Raw genomic sequence first — 23117 nt, forward strand, 5'->3', positions numbered from 1 at the left:
GATCGAGGTAAGTAGATCTTATGCTCCTTATTTATTTTTTTAAATGATCATATTTTTATGCAAAGAATTGATATTGATGAAATCATAAATTTTCATAAAATAAGGATCGGCATATGTGATATGAAAAAGTATGTTTTATTACGATCATTGATTTCATGAATATGTCTTATGAAAATAACATGATTATGAAGTATGAATTTCATTATTTTTCCATCTATGTATATGTATGCTTTAAGAAAAAGATATAATGATTTCAAAGGCTCTCAGATAGCTATGAATGAATCCCTACGGGAAGGTCGACATCCGGAGCTAGCATCCACATGAAACATGGCCCTGCCAGCGGGTATAAAGTTGGCACATGAATTAAGAACTCTGTCGATTAAGAAACATGGCCCTGTCATGGGTATAATAGTGATCTTAGCACGAATATCTGTGAGCAATATTTTGAAACATGACATGAATACATGATGAAAATAATTTACGATTCATAATTGTGAAATATACATGATTTATGCATGCATGATGAGCTTATAACTTGTTTTATTATATGCTCTATGAAATATTTATTTTTGCAATAATTGTTATTTGCTAAATGATGCATTATCATAGGAAACTTATGCTTGATCCGGTAAGGAAGCGGAAGTCTACTTACTGAGCTAGTGTAGCTCATATTCTTTTTGTTTTCTTTTTCATGTACAGAGAAATAAGGCTAGGACCGAAGAAAAGGGAATCCAGGCTTGAGGATCAGCAAAGCAAGCTTGAAAATTTTGCACTAGGAATTCAGTTTATGTTTATGGATTGTAGTCATTATGAATTTTAAGACTTTGATTATTTCATCTTTGGATTTAGATGCTCTGAACCAGTTTTGGTTTAATTAAATAATTGAATTAAACTTTATTATTACATTTATTTGAGATACACCTGTTATTATATTTAAGAAGATGAATTTTGGCTTCGTGTTATCGTGGGTCCATCCCTCGATAGCATGGCCGTGTTATGTCCCGGGTTTGGGGCGTGACATTTTATGATATCAGAGCAATAGGTTTAATCAAGGATAGAACTTAAAACCTAACAGTGAGTAGCTAGGTTACGCATAGTTAGATTCTGACTTAAATTATTAACTGTACTGTAACTCTGTTATAAAAAAAATGTAATAATAATTGGCATTTGAATAGGAAGCGATGAGCGATAGGGAGGGCGAGACTTTGGCAAATATGGCCGCTAGGACAAGAGGAGCAAGACTGACGTCACGAGGAGCTGACAATCAACCAGCTGAGCAGGCTCCTGACGCACCGACCACACAGGCGGACATTGCTGGTGTATGTCAAGTGATGGCTCAGCTTATTCAGTAGCAGGCACAGACTGCTCCTCGATCGATATTATCTATGGAGTCATACTACGAGAGATTCAGAAGGCTCAACCCATCTCTATTTGAGGGTGGATCTGATCCTATGGCTGTAGAGACATGGATTCGAGAGATGGAAAAGATGTTTGATACCCTGCAATACCCTGAGAATGTGAAGGTCCGATTAGCCATTCCTATGTTAAAAGGAAATGCCGAGTTTTGGTGGACTGCAATAAAAGCTGCCTATGGGAACAATGATGATCAGCTCACTTGGAAAGAATTCAAAGAGATATTTTATGATCAGTACTTTCCGGGGATAATGAGATTGGTAAAAAAAAATGAGTTTCTAGCCTTAAAGCAAAATGATGATATGACGGTGCTAGAATATGCTAACAAGTTTAATGAGCTAGGCTGCTTCTGCCCCCAACTTATGGAATTCGAAAGGAGTAAAGCTAACAGATTTGAACAAGATCTAAGATATGGAATTCGATCCCGTCTGTCTTCTCATATTTTCAATAACTACAAGGACGTACTGGAGCGAGCTTTGAAAGTGGAATCTGAATTGAAAAGAGCAGAACTAGAAAGAGGAGAAAAGAAGAGACCGAGATCAGCAGGAAATCTAAAGGATCAGCAGAAAAATTTCAAAAATAATAACTCTGATAAGAAGAAAGAATCTTCATCCTACTCCTACTGTAGAAAAAATCACAATGGACCTTGTCTCAAGAGGATTGGAGCATGCTTCTTATGTGGTGAAAAAGGACATATGGCTCGTGATTGCCCAAATAAGAAAAGAGATGACTCTAGATCTAGCAAACCAGTTGATCAAAAACAAAAAGGAAACGCACGAGTGTTTACTTTAAACCAGCAGGAGGCCAATGCAAATGATCAAGTGGTGACAGGTATTATCCCAGTCAATTCTATTTATGCTCGTGTGTTATTCGATTCTGGCTCTTCGCACTCTTTTATATCTCTCAAGTTTGCTACTTCTTTGAATTGTGTGCCTGAAAAACTAAATGAACCATTATATGTTAGCACACCTTTTAAGAATATTGTTGTTGCTGACATTATTTTCAAGAATTGCATAATCTAAATAGAAGAAAAAGAATTAGCAGCAGATTTGATTCAGCTAAATATGTATGATTTTGATGTTATTCTTGGGATGAACTAGTTATCTTCATACCATGCACATATTGATTGTTTTGGAAAAAGAGTGGTATTTCAAATTCCGGATGAATCGCAATTCTTCTTTCAAGGCAAAGTCCATAATACGGAATCCAAACAATCTTTGGGTATTATCTCAATCATGAACGCAAGAAAAGCTTTAAGGAAAGGATGCAAAGCATTTTTGGCCCATGTAATAGACGTCGAGAAGGAAAAGAGAAAGCTGGATGATATCCCAATTGTCAAGAAATTTTTTGATATTTTTCCAGATGAACTATCCGGATTGGCCCCAGAGCGTGAAGTTGAATTTAAAATTGATATCACCCCAGGAACCGGACCTATTTCGAAACCTCCTTACCGGATGGCTTCCATAGAATTACGAGAATTAAAGGATCAATTGCAAGAACTTTTGAATAAAAAGTTTGTCTGGCCAAGTACATCACCCTGGGGAGCTCCTGTGTTATTTGTGAAAAAGAAAGATGGAAGCATGCGATTATGCATTGACTATCGGGAGTTGAACAAGGTAACCATAAAGAACAAATATCCTCTTCCACGAATAGATGACTTATTTGATCAACTTCAGGGTGCTCAAGTTTTCTCCAAAATTGACTTACGATCAGGCTATCATCAACTAAGAATTAGAGATGAAGATGTACCTAAGACTGCATTTAGAACCAGGTATGGCCATTATGAATTTTTAGTAATGCCTTTTGGACTAACCAATGCACCGACTGCTTTTATGGATATGATGAACAGGATTTTCAAGCCGTATCTGGATCAATTCGTTGTTGTTTTTATTGATGATATCCTAGTGTATTCTAAAAATATTGAGGAACATGAGAGACATCTGAGGATCGTGTTTCAGACCTTGAGAAAAGAGAAGCTCTTCGCCAAGCTTAGCAAGTGTGAATTCTGGTTGGATAGTGTTGTCTTCCTCGGCCATGTAATATCTAAGGAAGGAATCTCAGTCGATCCAAAGAAGATAGAAGCCGTGGTAAATTGGCCTCGTCCGACTAATATGACGGAAGTTAGAAGCTTCTTAGGCTTGGCTGGTTATTATAGAAGATTCGTCAAAAAATTTTCTCAAATTGCAATTCCTCTGACTCGCTTAACTCAGAAACGAATAAAATTTGAATGGAGCAGTGAATGTGAGCAGAGTTTTCAAGATTTGAAGCAACAATTGATATCTGCCCCAGTTCTTACCCTACCATCTAATGAAGGAGGATTTGTCCTTTATAGTGATGCTTTTAAGAAAGGATTAGGTTGTGTGTTGATGCAGAATGATAAGGTCATAGTTTATGCTTCTCGACAATTAAAAGCCTATGAGAAGAATTATCCGACCCATGATTTGGAGTTAGCAGCTATTATTTTTGCTTTAAAGATTTGGCGACACTATTTATATGGGGAATCATGTGAAATCTTTACTGATCATAAAAGCTTGAAATACTTATTTACTCAAAAAGAGCTGAATATGAGGCAAAGAAGGTAGCTTGAACTATTAAAAGATTATGATCTAAATATTAAATATCACCCTGAAAAAGCTAATGTGGTGGCAGATGCACTTAGTAGGAAGTCTTCAGCGAATATGATGACTCTGCTATCCTTTCAGCAACAAATCCTTAGGGATCTTGAAGATTTGCAAATTGAAGTGATTTGTTCTGATGTTAAGAATGTGTTAGCAAATTTAATGGTACAACCAGCATTGATCGAACAGATAAAAGCGGCCCAACAAAGTGATATTCATGTATGTCAGATTAAGAAGGACATAGAGAAAGGATTACGAACTGAGTTTAGACTCCATACAGATGGAACTCTTTATTTTGGGAACAGATTATGTATACCAGGTGATCCTGAACTAAAAAGAAAAATTTTGGAAGAAGCCCATAAATTCCGTTTCTCTTTTCATCCCGGTAATACAAAGATGTATAGAGATTTAAAACAACTCTTCTGGTGGAATGGAATGAAGCAGGAGATAGCTCGGTTTGTATCTCAATGCTTGGTATGCCAACAAGTGAAAGCCGAACATCAAAGACCTGCTGGTCTGCTAAGACCATTAGAGATACCAGAATGAAAATTAGAACATATCACGATGGATTTCGTTACTGGACTTCCAAGGACAACAAGAAAAAATGATGCAGTATGGGTGATTGTTGATCGGCTTACTAAATCAGCTCACTTTCTACCTTTTCGAGTTAGCACTCCGCTTGATAAGTTAGCCCAGATGTATATTGATGGAATTGTACATCTGCATGGTGTTCCAATAAGTATTATATCTGATCGAGACCCACGATTTGTATCTAGATTTTGAAAAAGTTTTCAAGATGCCTTGGGAACAGAATTGAGGCTTAGTACTGCATTCCATCCTCAGACCGATGGCCAATCTGAAAGGACAATTCAAACTCTAGAGGATATGTTAAGAGCTTGTGCTTTTGACTTCGGAGGACATTGGGATAATCATGTGGCATTGATTGAATTTGCATATAATAACAGTTTTCATTCTAGTATCCAGATGGCACCCTATGAAGCCCTATATGGAAGAAAGTGTAGATCCCCTCTGTATTGGGATGAAGTGGGTGAAAAAAAATTAATTGATCCCGAGTTAGTTCAAGATGCCAGAGACAAAATTTATCTAATCAAGAGAAGACTCAAGGCAGCACAGGATAGACAAAAGAGTTGGACAGATAGAAAAAGAAGAGAATTAGAATTTCAGGTCGGTAATCATATTTTTCTAAAAGTATCACCTACTAAGGGTGTCATGAGGTTCGGGAGACATGGCAAGCTGAGTCCGCAATATATTGGACCTTTTGAAATTTTAAATCGAGTAGGAGATGTTGCATACGAACTAGCCTTACCACCAGATTTATCCAAAGTGCACAATGTCTTTCATGTTTCACTACTGAGGAAGTTTGTACCTGATCCAAACAGTGTGATAAAGTATGAGCTATTGCAAGTTCATGAAGATCTAACCTATGAAGAATTTCCTCTGCGAATTATTGACCTAAAAGAGCAAGTTCTAAGATGGTGTACCATTCCATACGTAAAGATTCATTGGAGTAATCATGAAGAGAGAGAGGCTACTTGGGAGCTTGAAGACGATATGAAGACGAAATATCCACACTTATTTGAAAATGAAGGTATGTTAAATTTCGAGGACGAAATTTTTTTTAAGGGGGGTAGAATGTGAAAGCCCGGCCCACTAAGCCCTGTAGAAAAAAAAAAATAAATAAAAACAGAGCAGGAAGACTCCCGATCGAAGTCTTCCTCTTCCCCCATTTTCGATCAAAAATCGGAGTCTTAGGGCCATTAAAAAACCCTAGGACGAACTCTATAAGAACCCCCCCTCTCCTCTATGGGTAGACCCTTCAGTCACGACGATTACCGGAGATTTTTCTTCGATTTTCTTGTTTGAAGCCACGGCCCCTCGACCTGTGCTCGCCGCGATTTCACGCCGGTGGGGGTCATCGGAGGTTGTGGTAAGGTCTCCTTCCTCTCCCTCTCTTCTCTCCCTTCTTTCCGATGCCTATGGGCACGATTCCCGACGACGGGTGTCGTCAGATTTTGTTGGAAAAGAGAACCTCTGTCCGGCTTCTTTTCTCCGATTTTCCGACACCGACGGTCATCACCGACCGCCGGTACAGGCCCTCCGAACTCGGAGGAAGGCCGCCCTTGCCGCCGGCCACCATCGGGCAAGGAGTGGCCGTGAATGGCCGACGTAGGGAACGGGGACCTCTAGGTCCCCTGTTCCGGCCAAAGAAGGCCACGGGAGGGAAAAGAAAAAGAAAAAGAAAAGAAAAGGGAAAAAGAAAAAGAAAAGAAAAGGAAAAGGAAAAAGAAAAAGAAAAGGAAAAAAGAAGAAGAAGAAGAAGAAAAAAAAAAAATATATATATATATAATCAAATAATAATAATAAAAAAAAGAAAAGAAAAGAAGAAAAAGAAAAGAAAAGAAAAATATATATTTATAAAATAATAAGAATAAAAATAAAAAAAAGAAAAAAAGAGAAAAAGTTTCTCTCATCCCTCTCTAAAGTCTTTCTCTCTCTATAATTGGATTCATTCTCTCTCTACTTTCTCTCTCTAAAAAAAAAAGAAAAAAAAATTCTCTCTCCAAGAAATCCTATGAATCCCTTATTAAGCTATCTTCTCCACTCCTAGGGACCTAGGGACCTATGACCTTAGATCGGTTTAGAGCCGAAAGAAGAGATTTAGTGGACTGATCACCAAATCGGTCATTTCTTTATATTATGTAATTTTATTAAAAATATAAAATTTATTAATGATTTAATATTTTAAATAGGACTGTCTGATTCTCTTAAGGAAGATTAAAAGGTCCAGGACGATCGAGGTAAGTAGATCTTATGCTCCTTATTTATTTTTTTAAATGATCATATTTTTATGCAAAGAATTGATATTGATGAAATCATAAATTTTCATAAAATAAGGATCGGCATATGTGATATGAAAAAGCATGTTTTATTACGATCATTGATTTCATGAATATGTCTTATGAAAATAGCATGATTATGAAGTATGAATTTCATTATTTTTTCATATATGTATATGTATGCTTTAAGAAAAAGATATAATGATTTCAAAGGCTCTCAGATAGCTATGAATGAATCCCTACGGGAAGGTCGACATCCGGAGCTAGCATCCACATGAAACATGGCCCTGCCAGCGGGTATAAAGTTGGCACATGAATTAAGAACTCTGTCGATTAAGAAATATGGCCCTGTCACGGGTATAATAGTGACCTTAGCACGAATATCTGTGAGCAATGTTTTGAAACATAACATGAATACATGATGAAAATAATTTACGATTCATAATTGTAAAATATATATGATTTATGCATGCATGATGAGCTTATAACTTGTTTTATTATATGCTCTATGAAATATTTATTTTTGCAATAATTGTTATTTGCTAAATGATGTATTATTATAGGAAACTTATGCTTGATCCGGTAAGGAAGCGGAAGTCTACTTACTGAGCTAGTGTAGCTCATATTGTCACGCCCCGAACCCAACACCCGGGTCGGATACGTGATGGCCGCACACTCCTTAGAGCAAGCCCTAAAGAATATGCAAGGCCAAATTAAATCATTACAATCTTATCAACCATAATATTTAATTTCAATAATGATTCATAAAACTTTCATAATTACAATTAATATTTCCTCAATCCTCTGATCAGGTATCAATGGTACTCTATCTATGCATCCGCTCACTCACAAATCCATACCATAGCCAACCATGGACATCTTGTAACTCTGAGAAGAAAAAGAAAATGAAGGGGTGTGAGCTTTACAGCCCAGTAAGAATTCTCATATCACACCAATATAATAATATAATCTGAAAATAATGATAGGCAATATCACATAAAAGTCGATGTTCACTGTCCAGAATACTGCAAACATTTATAGATTATCTGTTTTATCAAAAGAGATGCATCATCATATGTTAAATAAGTGAAACAATTTTATTCAACGATTGTTTCATATCTTATCTTCCTATTTTCTTCTATTATCACATCATCTTTAATCCTTTCTTTTTGGCTTTAGCTTTAGCTTTGGTTTTGTGGAGAGAGAAAGTGGAGAGAGAATCTTCGTATCCTTTCGATGAGGCAATCATGGTCGAGATCATCAGAGGTCCTATCAGGGTGACTCAATATGAATCAAGTATTACAAATTTCGAATAGGATCGGACTGGGATCAGATCTACCGCACGAATTTCGGAGCAACCTCAGATCATCTTATTTTTATTTCAAATTTATCCTAGGATTTGTGATGTAATCAGAGAGAGAGTAAAAAGATTCTAGAGAGATAAAATCCACAAAAAGAGAGAAAGATCTAGAGAGAGAAAATAGAGAGAGAATCTAGAGAGAGAAATTGGAGAGAGAAGGTAGAGAGAGAGAGAAAAGAGAGAGAAAGAAGAGAGAAAGGAGAGAGAGAAAAATTCTCTCCTTCTTCTTCTTTTTATTTTATTTTATTTTATTTTTATTTTTCTCTTTCTCTTTTTCTCTTTTTTTTTTCTTTTCTTTTTCTTTTTCTTTTTTCTTTTCTTTTTCTTTTTCCTTTTTATTTTCTTTTTCTTTTCTTCTTCTTCTTCCTTTCTTCTTTTCTTCCCGCGGCCTCCCTTGGCTGAAACAGGGGAGGACCATGAGGTCCCCCCCTCGGTGGCTCGGGCTCCGGCGGCTTGGCCAGAGATCCGGCAACAGGTGGAGGCGGTGGTGAGCAATGGACGGCCGGCAGCAAGGTTCGGCCGGCAAAAATCAAAAAGAGATCGGAAAATAGGGGATTTCTTGTTCATGGATTTTTCGACGAAGACGATGGCCGGCGGCGAGGCTTTGGGCCAGGGGAGAAAGGGAAGAGGGAGAGGAAGAAGGGGAGGGGCTTACCTTGCTCCGGCGGTTGAGAAGAGCTCCGGCGAATCCCTTTTTCCCATCTAAGAACCCGCGGATCCTCTTGAAAAAATCCCTCAATTTCTAAAAAAAATCTCTCCAAAACCAATTGCAGAGACATAAGGGAGGGAAGGGGGTTTTATAGGGAAGATTTTCTACCTCTGATCGGACTCTATCGGTCCGATTTCATCATAAACGGAGAGGAAGAAGACTCCGGTTAGGAGTCTTCCTCCTCCTCTATTTTTTTTTTAATTCTGGGTTATTACATTCTCCCCTCCTTAAAATAATTTCATCCTCGAAATTAAGTTATGTCGTTCGAGATACCTATTTCAAAGTATACATTCTTCTTGTCATTCTCAAGCTTACAATAATATCATATATATATTATTTATTTCTCATGATCTTGTTATAACAAAATTATTTGAAATTTCAAATTCATCCCTTCTTATTGATTTCTCAACTTTTTGAAGAACTGTAATATTTTGGACTTGTATTAATATACCACCATTATTTGTCTAATACATTCCACTCAAATTCATAATTATCTCAGACTACCCTTGATATAAAATAAATAAAGGTCAAACATCGGGCACTCTTCACAATCATCGATTTTTTTTTTTTCACTTGATTTTCCAACAAATTTTATATATAGACTCTCATCTTAAGAAAACCTCAATCTTCTATATCAGTTCGAGTAACAATATTAATTTTTTTAAAAAAAATATGAGATCTATGTCAGGACATTCTAAGTTTGAACTAATATCAGAACTATCAAATTGTTAATAAACTTGAGATATCTAAAATTTTTTGGCATTATCTACAATGAAACAACCTACTGACAAAAATTATCCGACTATGATCAGATTAAAAATCATTCTTTATTAACAACTAATGTATTCTATAATATCTTCAGAATCAAAAAATTAATATTTCTAATCAATTTAATCCACCATGCTTTTGCTGCGCACTCTGATCTTAATTTATCAAATTATATAATTATATCAAAGATAAAAATATCCTTATATGTTAGATCGATCCAGGATAGATCCAACCTTCAAATTTCATATAAGACTTAGGACAAAATTTTAAGTTTCTTCATTTTTACTATCTTTGGGCATAGCATATAAAAATTAAATCTTGATCTACTTCCTATATTTGAAATCATTGTATAAGTTTCATCACTTTTCAAGAATTCAATGTGTCTAGAATTAATTGGAGTTAATCTTAGATTTACCTTACAATCATTTAGATAATTTTTAAATCAATCTTCCTTTTTAAAAGAATTAATTCTAACTTGACAACTAAAAGAACTCAAGCCAACATCCTTATGAGTAGAATCAACTTGATTATTTCTTATAGAGCTCTCTTCATCACAATCCTTAATATTAATCGATAAATCCATAGAAAATCTTGTCCCTTGTATAAGTCATTCAAAATTTAACACTAGCAAGATGTCTTAGTTCAATTTAAAAAAATATTTAAACTTTGACTTGAATAATTAATACACTTCACTATCTTCAATAATCACAAGAAAAAATAAAAAAAAAATCTAATCCAAAGATAGTAATACGAATTATTAAGGATTTCATCATAACCTGTATATCATATTTTGATAAAATAAATTTTTTTCTTTAAATTAACAACAATATCAAAATACTTTTGATCCACTTAGAAAAATAAACTATTAACTTGAAATTCAATGCAACTTGAAAGATCAAGGAATCATATTCAGAATATGATATTTTGAGTAACCAAAAATTTCACCAAGAGGTGTATCTCATATTTACATAATAAAATTTAAGTATATATATATATATATTTTTTCATCTAAGATTGGGTTTCATATATGACCTCTTATAGGTTCAGTATTCAAAAATATTTCTCTCTCATATGATGTAATTTCTTCTTAGACTATACCCTAATTAACTTTCTTTGATAAGTCTAAATTCATAATGCTCAGACAATTATCATCGAAATTAAAAAAAAAATTATCATGATCTTCGATCATATATGTTTTATATTCCAAAATCATCTAGTATACTCAACATAACTTATCAATACCTCCCACTTCATTTCAAGATCAACTCTTTCATACTTAGGTCAACCTTACTAATTGAAATCTAAGATATAACTTGTCAATTTTATTATAGACATCATATACCACTTATACATAAAGTTTCATCATAGTATTTATTGATTCAAATTCCAAATATTGATTCCTTTCTTTTATGTCAATCATGTTCTTTATGATCATAACCTAGATTTAAATATCACTAAAGTCATAATTTTAAATAATTATAATCTTAAGCTTAAATACCGCTTAAATCATATTCTCTAATGATCATAACCTAAATTGTAATATCATTCTATCACATCCTTAATGATTATAACCTCAGACTCTAATATTATCTATCATACTCTATTGATTATAATCTCAAAGTTTTGATATCACTTATATGACAATCCCTAGTGACCTTAAACTTGGGCTCTAGTACTGTTCTGTCATATCCTAATCACTTGTATCATTATCTCCAAATGAACGTAACCTAAGCTCTAATATCACTCTGTAATATTCTAATCACTTATATCATAATCCCTAATGATCATAACCTATGCTCTGATACCATTCTGTCACACCCCGAATCTAACACCCGGGTCGGATACGTGATGGCCGCACACTCTTTAGAGCAAGCCCTAAAGAATATGCAAGGCCAAATTAAATCATTACAACCTTATCAACCATAATATTTAATTTCAATAATGATTCATAAAACTTGCATAATTACAATTAACATTCCTTCAATCCTCTGATCAAGTATCAACGGTACTCTATCTATGCATCCGCTCACTCACAAATCCATACCATAGCCAACCATGGACATCTTGTAACTCTGAGAAGAAAAAGAAAGATGAAGGGGTGTGAACTTTACAGCCCAGTAAGAATTCCCATATCACATCAATATAATAATATAATCTGAAAATAATGATAGGCAATATCACATAAAAGTCGATGTTCACTGTCCAGAATACTGCAAATATTTATAGATTATCTGTTTTATCAAAAGAGATGCATCATCATATGTTAAATAAGTGAAACAATTTTATTCAACGATTGTTTCATGTCTTATCTTTCTATTTTCTTCTATTATCACATCATCTTTAATCCTTTCTTTTTGGCTTTAGCTTAAGCTTTGGCTTTGGACTACCAGGATCATGCGATGATCTTTTATTCGGATCGATTTCTGTGATCTTCCTCGGATCGAAATATTCATGATCTTTCTCGGATCAAAGTGGCCATGATCTTTCTCGGATCAGATTCTTCATGATCTTTTTCGGATCATATTCTTCCACACATAAGCCGGTGGGGGCTGTCCCAGGCATAAGCTCCTGGCAAGCTATTCCACATGACAAGGCCAGTCCAAACCATATTTTTCTTTCTCTTTATATTTTCATGAAACTATAATATTTGACTTCATTAATCAATTCAAATTTTGCAGTGTAATATTTCATATCCATATAATCATGCCATCAATCGCTGATACATATGTATTGATATAACATACTCATGCTCAAAATCACATAAATAAATAACAGTGTCTCAGATATAACAAATTCATCGATCTCAAATCCAACGATGCAAAACCAACGATGCAAGACCAACAGTAAAATAGCACATATATACTAGTGATCATGTACAGGGATTCTTACCTTTACTGGTGACTGATCCAAGCACAGAAATCCATGTTCTTCTTTGATTTATGAATTTTTTTAACAAAATATTTCACTCGATATCATGTGCAGACAATCATCTCTTCATAACCCTGATCAAATATAAAGATCATATATGGAGAAAATTATCGATAATTGATCCTAATAACACAGATCGAGGACCTATCTTAGGATTAATCAAAATTAGGATTTACCTAAGTATCTGGATCCTCCACTGATCCATAAGACTTTTAGAGAGAGAAAATCTATGAAGAGAGAGAAAATTCTAGAGAGAGAAAGTAGAGAGAGAAAATGGAGAGAGAATCTTCGTATCCTTTCGATGAGGCAATCATGGTCGAGATCATCAGAGATCCTATCAGGGTGACTCAATATGAATCAAGTATTACAAATTTCGAATAGGATCGGACTGGGATCAGATCTACCACACGAATTTCGGAGCAACCTCAGATCATCTTATTTTTATTTCAAATTTATCCTAGGGTTTGTGATGTAATCAGAGAGAGAGTAGAAAGATTCTAGAGAGATAAAATCCACAAAAAGAGAGAAAGATCTAGAGAGAGAAAATAGAGAGAGAATTTAGAGAGAGAAACTGGAGAGAGAAGGTAGAGAGAGAGAGAAAAGAGAGAGAAAGAAGAGAGAAAGGAGAGAGAGAAAAATTCTCTCCTTCTTCTTCTTTTTATTTTATTTTATTTTATTTTTATTTTTCTCTTTCTCTTTTTCTCCTTTTTTTTTTCTTTTCTTTTTCTTTTTTCTTTTTCTTTTCTTTTTCTTTTTCTTTTCTTCTTCTTCTTCCTTTCTTCTTTTCTTCCCGCGGCCTCCCTTGGCTGAAACAGGGGAGGACCATGAGGTCCCCCCCCTCGGTGGCTCGGGCTCCGACGGCTTGACCGGAGATCCGGCAACAGGTGGAGGCGGCGGTGAGCAATGGACGGCCGGCGGCAAGGTTCGACCGGCAAAAATCAAAAAGAGATCGAAAAACAGGGGATTTCTTGTTCATGGATTTTCCGGCGAAGACGATGGCCGGCGGCGAGGCTTTGGGCCAGGGGAGAAAGGGAAGAGGGAGAGGAAGAAGGGGAGGGGCTTACCTTGCTCCGACGGTTGAGAAGAGCTCCGGCGAATCCCTTTTTCCCATCTAAGAACCCGCGGATCCTCTTGAAAAAATCCCTCAATTTCTAAAAAAAATCTCTCCAAAACCAATTGCAGAGACATAAGGGAGGGAAGGGGGTTTTATAGGGAAGATTTTCTACCTCTGATCGGACTCTATCGGTCCGATTTCGTCATAAACGGAGAGGAAGAAGACTCCGGTTAGGAGTCTTCCTCCTCCTCTGTTTTTTTTTTAATTCTGGGTTATTACACAAAATCTCTAACTAAATAGAAATACTGTAATTTTTATTTAGTTAGAAAATATATAGTGTAAGATTTCTACCTTGATAAAAAATATTTGGACATTCGAATTGGGATCAATAACTTAATAATTTCTATTTGAACCTTGGGAGATGTTCCCCTGAGTGTTTGACCTGAATCAATCCTGCAATTCCTATGAAATGATCGAAGGCGCTCCCACCAATGATTGTTTTCTTAGAAAACCTCTCACAAACGATCTAAAGATAAATAAAACAAAATAATTAAAACAACACTGTTTGAAAAGCCTCTTTAATTTGATCTATGTTTCAAAATCATTGTTGCAATCGCATGCCTTATAAACAAGAGGCTTCTCTACAGCCTGTATCTAGTAGTCAAAGAATTATAAGTTGATGCAATTACTGCTTCACCGGTCTTTGCAGTCATCGGCGATGAGAGGAAGAGGCCTGATGCTTGGAGTGTAACTAGTCACCGATCGCTGGCCACAAACTCCAGCCGAAGCCGAGATCGTGCATGTCACGGACCAGATGAAAGGTTATCCCTTCTCACTCCTAAACTACATAGCCACTACACTGATCTTTATCGAAAAGGCCGCAAGTTAAGATACAAGGTCTGAAGTACCTTATCGCAGACACACAGAGAAAATCAAACTTTTCTTGTAACGTTGGGTATCAAGCAATCTCTGACTAGCGTTTCTAATTTCTCATAAATGGGTATATTGGTCGGGAAGGGTGGGTTTTATGGGAATGTGTTCAGAATAACGCCTCCTTTCTGCTTCACCAAGGAAGGCTCCGGTACATGCTATATTAGTTTTGAGCCCGTGGAATGGGCATTAATTCTAGATCATATAATTGATCATTTATTTAAAAAAAATTATTTATAAATAAAAATATAACATCCATCCAAATTTCTGATGTCAGTTTCTGAGCTATATATATATATATATATATATATATATATATATATATATATATATATATATATATATATATATATATGAGTTTTAATTATAAAAATATAATAACATAATACTTTCATAACTGAATTTAATGCACTAATTTCAATACAATTTTTTAATAACATAACGCTATCATTCAATGTTTGAAAAATTGTTAGACAAAATATAGTTAAGATATGTAGCACACTGAAGCTTGTGATCTAGATGGCATTCATGGATAAGAATTGCTGCTTACGTGGATAGTTTTAATTATTAATGAATTTTTTTTCAATTTTTATTTTCATATATACATTTGTACATACATACATAAATACATGTATGTACGTGTGTATTAGATTGCTTTATTGCATTGCTGTTAATTTTATTCCCTCGATGGTAGATCCACTGACTTATTTGCGCACCATATGATTGCTTCTTGCAGACTTTTTTTTTTTTTATTTGAGTGAAGCTTCTTGCAGGCTACATTATTGATATAATGAAAATTGCGCTGTCAAAGCTTTGAAGCCTCTGCTCCCAGTACCAAATAAAATTGATAAATTTGTATCAGCTGTGCATATAAGCTAGCTATTGTAATATAAATTTCTTCCCATTAATTGTTTTCATGGGGTCTCATATATTATGAAGGATGCATAGTATGAGCTAACATATCACAAGCAGATGATCAAGAGACTGCATAGTATGAGCTAACATATCACAAGCAGATGATCAAGAGACATCATTTGATTCTCTCTTTGGCTTGGTTGCAAAATAAACAGTAAAAATATGATAGAACTAACATCAGTAAGCCTGAAATACATTATTGACTCAACTCCTATTAACTCAAGCCTTCAAGATCCAGTTATTTAACATGGTAGCAGAGGAGAAGATATTCATTGCAACGGTGATACCACTATCAATAGCCAAAAATCTGTGGCTGCATAGGGCATAATTCATAGAAATCGGTGAAATACACGGGCACTTGATAAAATACAGACATTCTCATTGAATTACGATAAAATTGACATGGTATAACCATTGCAACGAATATTTTCTTGTAGCAAAGGTTTACATAAGACTAAATGCTCTTTTATAAAACTGAGGTTGAAAGGTTACAGGAGGTTCTTCTATGGTTTTTACGTTTTTCAAAAAGATCATCTACGAAAGGTGTGCGCGACAGCCTTCTTTTCTTTCCACTCAAGAGCGGTGCTTGTGATCTATATCATAGGTACACTAAGACGATTCAGTTTCTCCAAAGTGGCCATGTAATCTTTGGTTTTTCAAGGGCTTCGTGGCAAATTTCCAAAAGAGAAGTATTCTCCATTTTGAAGAAATTCTTTTTTTTAAAGGAAAAAAGATTTATTCAGGAAAACTTAATCGAGGTATTTGATGAATTATTCGGAAATCATGCTGTCACGTGTACATATAATATGGAGAGAACATCATTATAAACAAAATTCCATGCATAAGTAATTACTGTACATATTACTTGTTGCTTTTAGGATTCAAGCATCTATTGCAAAATTTAAATATAATATAGCACTATCTATACTAATCTGCTTGGTTCTAGATCGCTTGGTGATCCAGAGAACTCTGCAAATCTGGTTCGATGAAGGGTTACATCATCTCGCAACATATGCTTTCAAAATCCTTGTCTTCCAAGTCTCGAGAAGATTCCCTATGTCCTCTGTTATCAAGAAAAGCTTGGGTCCTATATCCTCATTTATTATTTGATTCAACTGTTGTTACTTCTTTGTTCAACATTATCTAATCAGCTTCCCACCTATCTATTCCCTACACTGCAACTTCAAATCTTCATCTTACATGGTAAGTGTTATTATCTTTGTTTACTGTGTTTTCCAAAGTCCATGTTAAGATCATTCAATGTGCAACTGCTCCAAACATTTTGATTTGAACAAAACCACAGGTGTTGCTAACATGTGATTTTTTTTTTTTAACCTTAATAATCATAATCACATGTCATGAACTAAAAAACCCCAAAGCACAAGTATAGACACTCAAATAAACTGGAAGATTATATATGTGTGTAATTATAACAAAAAAGGGACATTAATAATGAATTTATCTAAAATGCTGCTGAAGGATGATGAAATATAGGATATACAAACAACTTATTTCAAATAAAAGCTATAACTTTTTAAATTCAAAATTAAAGAATAGAACTTAATAATGGACCACCCTATGAAGTTGTGTAAGGTCTGACCAATACAATTTTATTGTAGAGATACCTTAAGTTATCCGTGTGTTGTCCCAAGGAAGGTTGGCCATTGAGGTTGTTTTCTTGATCTGGTAGTTGATATGAAATTTTAAGGAAAGAAAAAAGAATCCTTGATTTATTGACAAGCAACTAATACATCACAGGGCAAGATGAGCATATCATAGATGAGATGATGAAAAGGCCTGTCCTTGGATGGAATAATTAAAATAATTTTTATTTAGATAATTGTGTAGATAAATATTAATAATTGGTTACTAAATGATATGTCGTTATAATTACAATCTAGCAATCATTGCTTATAGCCAACATTCTCACTGGGACATGCATCACAAAAAAAAGGGTTAAATATAACAGTGATTTCTCAGATGGTTATTTAACAAAGGAAAAGCCAAGTTCAGTTTCTAATTTCTATTTTTCTTTATCCTTTTATTCTTGGGATACAATATTTTGGTTTTATTTTTTATGACAGAGACAGAATAGCTGTATACTTGCAGCCTCTGCATACAAAAAGAACGGATCAATTTGCAAAGCGATTAATATTCACAGTACTTCCACCAAACAACATAATTACGAAAAACTGTTAGATGTTCTTTCTATATGACAATGATGATTTACAAAATTGACTATTTATGTATTTCATACTTTCTTTTTCCATGTCACAAAAAATATAAGAATGTCATAGTATTATATTAATTTTACTTGTTCAACCTGATGAAAGGACTCACGAATCTAGTTAATTATGCGAAACCAACACTCCTAATTTGTTCTAGAGAAATATCTAAGAATATTTTTTTTTGAGAAATATCTAACAACTTGAAAACAAAAAATGCAGCAAAACACGCATTTACTTAACTCAACGATTTAGGAACCACGACAGCATTAATATAACTCACATTGATGTACTGTAACTGGTTACAAGCTGATTCATTCCTCAAACTTGGTGAGTAAATATATAAACAAATAACTGAAAAAATAATCACCTATTTAATGATTTAATCATTGTATCAGCATACTTACCATAAATTTATCTACATGTCATAGTTTTTTTTCTCTTTTTTGATGAAATCTGCATTTCATAGTTTACAATGCTTAGGTAGAATAATGTACCTAAGAAAACAACATCTGATCTCAAGAACCAAGCCAAAATTCATATCATAACCAAATCCTACTCCAAACACGTACTCCCTGGTCACCCAAACATACTACACTCAGACTGTTAGAGGAGAGCAATCCTCTCTACAAGATCAACTTGATAAGACTGTAATTGATCTCAAAAGATAATGCCATACTAAGTTAAATCTATTCAAATATATAAAACCATCATTCTTTGATTGTAGCACTATTTGCTGCGACTTACCTTATATTGTAGCCTACTGCAGTGGAATCACCAAGCCATCCAGGGTTGGTAAGAGTAAAAGAAGATACATGATTGGCACCAAACTTGGTGGATTTGTTGGAGAGCCTTCCATGGATACGACAGTAATTTTTAGCAGTATGGTCTGATGTATCACAAAATTGGCAGATGAGCTGATTGTTTTGGATAAAGCGAGGACCACTTTGACTTGTAAAGCTAGCTTTGTTGAGAGAAATTTTGGAACTAAAAGTCAAAATTATTTCCGCCACAAGAGAAATTATGATTCTTGCCAGCTTTGAAATTGCCAGAGATAAGAGTGGAACCCTTGAAATCACTAGAGACACACGTGAAGTGTGTTGTAGCTATGAACAGATCCGTCCCATTTGACTCTTATCAAATGAGGTAGTCCTCATTTTCTGTAAGCTTGTCATGGGGATCTTCAAATGATATGGCTAGTTCTCGAATATGAATTGCTGCAGAGATTTTCTTGAACTCAAAGTCAAGGCCATTTAGTGTATAAATTATTAGATCATCATCAACAAGGACATTGATAAGGGCTAGTTTGTCCGCAATAAATTTGAGAATCCGTAAATACTCTAAGATAGATTTAGAACCACAAATTATTTGGAAAATTTATTCTTCAAGTTCATGATTCGTGATCTAGACTTGTTAGTATGAGGACAAGCTAACTTATCCTAGGCTTGTTGTGAGGTAGAAGCTGAAGCAATCAAAGAAAGAGTAGTTTCTGATACAGATGTAAACATGGGATTGAGTGGGAATTAATTTTGTCTTACCCACTGTGTATATGCTGGATTGGATAAAAGAGCATTTTTTTGAGTAATAGTTGGCAATGGACAGGATAGCGTTCAATCAACATATCCAACTAGATTATAGCCCACCAACAGTAGATGAATTTGAGCTTTTCACGATGGAAAGATTGAAGAGCTCAATTTGAGCGGCAGTTGTACTATGGCATTGATAGTGACAAGTCATTTGGAGGATAATCAATATTGCAGTGGTGGTGCTTAATTAGATTTCTTCAGCCATGATAAGTGGAAGGGAAAAAGAAAGATGCTCATGAGAGCTATGGCTCTGATACAGAACCAAAGTAGTTGAATAGAAACCTTTCTGTAACAGCCCAAGTTCTTGGGCCTGTAAACCCTTGACGGCCCATACAAAAAAAAAATAGGGGAGAAGACTCCCAAAGGCAGTCTTCTTCCTCCGTTCACCGGCTCCCAATCAGAGTCGGAAAGAGCCCCCTCTGGCTCTATTTAAGGAAGAGAACTCTCCTCTCTCCCTCTCACCGAAAATCCTAAGCCCAGTCGGCGGCAATCACCGGAAAACTACTGCGGAGACCCGACCTGTGCCCGTCCAATTTCTCGTCGGAAAGCCTCACCGGCGTCGAAGGTGAGCCTCCTCCTCCTTCCTCTCTTCTCCCCTTTCCTTTCCGTGCCGGTGTGCACGCTCGCTGGCGACCGGAGTCGCCGGATTTTGTTGTGGAAGAAACATCTATTTTGCCCATTTTTCTTCGATTTTTCAACGTCGATGGTCACCGCCGATCATCGGTTTGGATCCTTTCGAGCCGCCCATCGTCGCCCTTTTGTCGCCGGCCAGCCTCGTGCCGATCGACCGCTGGCTGGCCGACTAAATCGAGGGGATCGTGAGGTCCCCTGTTTCGGCCCAAAGGAAGCCGTGGGAAGAAGGAAAAAGAAAAAGAAAAGAAAAAAAAGAAGGAAAAAAAAAAGAAAAAGAAAAAGAAAAGAAGAAGGAAAAGAAAAAGAAAAAGAAAAGAAAAAGAAAAAAAAAGAAAGAAAAAAAAAGAAAGAGAAAAAATCTCCTCTCTCCTTTTTCTCTCTTTCCTCTCTCCTCTCTCTACCTTCTCTCTCTATTTTCTCTCTCTAGATTCTCTCTCTAGATTTTTTTTCTCTTTATGGATTTTATCTCTCTAAGGTCTTTCTACTCTCTCTGATTGCATCACAGACCCTAGGATAAATTTGAAATAAAAATATGATGATTTGAGATTGCTCCAAATTTCGTGCAGTAGAACTGATCCCAGTCCGATCCTATTCGAAATTTATAACATTTGATTCATATTAAGTCATCCTGATAGGATCTCTGATGATCTCGACCATGATTGCCTCATCTGAAGGATACGAAGATTCTCTCTCCACTTTCTCTCTCTACTTTCTCTCTCTAATTTTTTTTTTCTCTTCATGAATTTTCTCTCTCTAGAAATCTTATGGATCAGTGGAGGATCCAGATACTTAGATAAATCTTAATTTTGATTAATCCTAAGAGAGGTCTTCGATTTGTGTTATTAGGATCGATTATCAGTAATTTCTCTATATGTGATTTTTATATTGATCAGGATCATGAAGAGATGATTGTCTGCATATGATATCAAGTGAAATATTTTGTTAAAGAAATTCATAAATAAAAGAAGAACATTGATTTCTGTGCTTGGATCAGTCACCGGTAAAGATAAGAATCCCTGTACATGATCATCATTATGTATGTTATTTTACTGTTGGTTTTATCTCATTGATTTTGCATCGTTGGATTTGAGATCGATGAATTTTTTTATACCTAAGACACTGTTATCTATTTATGTGATTTTGAGCATGAATATGTTATATCAATACATATGTATCAGCGATTGATGGCATGATTATATGGGTATGACATATTTATTACACTGCAAAATTTGAATTGATTAGTGAAGTCAAATATTATAATTTCATGAAAATGAAAAGAAAGAGAAATATGGTTTGGACTGGTCTTGTCATGTGGAATAGCCTGCCAGGAGCTTATACCTGGGACAGCCCCCACAGGCTTATGTGTGGAAGAATCTGATCCGAGAAAGATCATGAATGATTTGATCCGAGAAAGATCATGGCCACTTTGATCCAATAAAGATCATGAATATTTCGATCCGAAGAAAATCACAGAAAGCAATCCGAATAAAAGATCGTCGCATGATCCTGGTAGTCCAAAGCCAAAGCCAAAATGAAAAGGATTAAAGACGATGTGATAATAGAAGAAAATAGAAAGATGAGACATGAAACAATCATTGAATAAAATTATTTCACTTATTAACATATGATAATGCACCTCTTTTGATAAAACAGATAATCTATAAATATTGCAGTATTCTGGATAGTGAACATCGACTTTTATGTGTTATTGCTTATCTTTATTTTCAGATTATATTGTTATATTGGTGTGATATGAAAATTCTTACTGGGCTATAAAGCTCACACCCCTTCATCTTTCTTTTCTTCTCAGAGTTACAAGATGTCCATGGTTGGCTATGGTATGGATTTGTGAGTGAGCGGATGCATAGATAGAGTACCGTTGATACCTGATCAGAAGATTGAAGGAATGTTAATTGTAATTATGCAAATTTTATGAATTATTATTGAAATTAAATATTATGGTTGATAAAGTTGTAATGATTTAATTTGGCCTTGCATATTCTTTAGGGCTTGCTCTAAGGAGTGTGCGGCCATCACGTATCCGATCCGGATGTTGGGTTCGGGGTGTGACTAAGTGGTATCAGAGCCTAGGTTATGATCATTGGGGATTATGATATACGTGATAGGATATGACAAAATAATATCAGAGCTTAGGTTATGATCATGTGAGATTTATGATTAGGATATAACAGAATGATATCAGAGCTTAGGTTTAAGATCACCAAAGATTATGAAGAGATATTAAAAACTTTATGTAAGATCAATAGGATGTGACAAAGTAGTATTAGAGCTCAGATTATGATCATTAAAGATTATAATATAAGTGATTTAAATATTACAGAGTAATAACAGAGTTTAGGTTATGATCATTGGAGATTATAATATAAGTGATTAGGATTTGATAAAATGATATTAGAGCTTAAGTTTAAGTCACTAGGGATTATGAAGTGATATCAAAATTTTTTGCATGATCAATAAGATGTGACAGAGTGATATCAGAGAATATGATAGAACTGTACTAGAGCTCAAGTTTAAGGTCACTAGGGATTGTCATATAAGTGATATCAAAATTTTGAGATTATAATCAATAGAGTATGATTAATAATATCAAAATTTAAGATTAGGATCATTAAAGATATGATAGAATGATATTAGAGTTTAGGTTATGATCACTAGAAAATATGATTTAAGTGATATTTGAGTTTAAGATTATAATTATTCAGAATTATAATTTTAGTGATATCTGAACTTAGGTTATGATCATGAGAAACATGATAGATATAAAAAAAAATTTAATATTTAGATTTCGAATCAATAGATATTAAGATAAAATTTATGCACAAGTGGCATATGATATTTATAATAGAATTGACGAGTTATATCTTGGATTTCAATTAGTAGGGTGGCTTGAATATAAGAAGAGTTGACTCTGGAAGGAAGCAGGAGGTATTGATATGTTATGTTGAGTATACTCGATGATTTTGGAATGCAAAACTTATATGGATGAAAATCATGATAACTTTTCTGATTTTGATGTTAATTATCTGAGCATTATAAATTTTAAATTTACCAGAAGAAAGTTAGGATATGGTCTAAGAAGAAATTTCATCATATGAGAGA

General features: G+C 34.8%; 1 pseudogene; it reads left to right on the forward strand.

Moving 5' to 3' along the window:
• Nucleotides 1–1331: 1331 nt before the first annotated feature.
• On the forward strand, nt 1332–18671 carry LOC140853657 (uncharacterized; annotated as a pseudogene).
• The last annotated feature ends 4446 nt before the right edge of the window (nt 18672–23117 follow it).

The sequence above is a fragment of the Elaeis guineensis genome, chromosome 14, assembly GCF_000442705.2.
Source record: "Elaeis guineensis isolate ETL-2024a chromosome 14, EG11, whole genome shotgun sequence".
NCBI lineage: Eukaryota > Viridiplantae > Streptophyta > Magnoliopsida > Arecales > Arecaceae > Elaeis > Elaeis guineensis.